This window comes from Piliocolobus tephrosceles, chromosome 13 (genome assembly GCF_002776525.5).
Source record: "Piliocolobus tephrosceles isolate RC106 chromosome 13, ASM277652v3, whole genome shotgun sequence".
Lineage (NCBI taxonomy): Eukaryota > Metazoa > Chordata > Mammalia > Primates > Cercopithecidae > Piliocolobus > Piliocolobus tephrosceles.
The window spans coordinates 60808990-60810064 of NC_045446.1; positions in this window are offsets into that span (position 1 = coordinate 60808990).

Below are 1075 nucleotides of genomic sequence, written 5' to 3' on the forward strand. Positions count from 1 at the left end.
GGAAGGAAGGAAGGAAGGAAGGAAGGAAGGAAGGAAGGAAGGAAGGAGAGAGAAGGAAAGAAGGAAGGAAGGAGAGAAGGAGAGAGGGAGAGATAGAGAAGAAAGAAAGAAAGAAAGAAAGAAAGAAAGAAAGAAAGAAAGAAAGAAAGAAAGAAAGAAAGAAAGAAAGAAAGAAATACTGTTGTACTTTCAATACATTATTTACCTTATCTGCAGCTGAATCATTAATAAGTCATTCATTTGCTTTCTTAGTCAAGCCAGCTCTTAGCACTCAGCACTCACGTATTTGAGTGCTGGGTCAGGCTTACAGGTGGCTGCTCATCTGTGCCGGCCCTATCAGATCGCATGGGACATACTGGGAGTTCCAGGAGCAGGATTAGAGAGGTGTGTTTCAAGACGAGAGACAGGGCAGTCTCATCAAAAGTGGCAATCCAGGCCAGTGATCAAAGATTCTGCCTTCAGAATAAAATACTCTTTGTTTATAACTTCTGTATATAACTTCAAGCATTGTGACCCCAATGACAATTAAATGACCTCAGAACCTCATTTCCTTAACTACAAGATGAATACCATAAAACACCTACTTCACAGGTAGTTGGGTTGATGAAGAAAGTGCATTCTTGACACAATGTATATGCTCAATAAGTTGTTATAATGATCACTCGTCCTGTGTTGAGCGATCTGAATTATATGCACCTATGTATCGCTAGTTTGTTAAGTATTCACTCACTTCTGATTTCCTTACCAGCTATGAGATTGTTTTTTACTGAACACTTTTATTCATTTAATGAATAATGGGTTCCTTCCAAGTTCCAAAGTCTGTACTACAGATATTAATGCAACGTGAAGTTGCTGTCATTAATGAGCCTACACTGTTATTTATGGGCTGTAAAATATGAGGGCTTCTTTATATTTCATTTTTTTCAATTCGTTAGTAAATTTGTCAATTGACAAAAACTGTATACAGTTATCGTGTAAAACAGAATATTTTGAAATTTCAGGAAGGTTTCGTTTATTAACATTTCTGCAACAGAATTTCAAGAACACGTCAGAGTGACTGAGGAACCATGCTCTA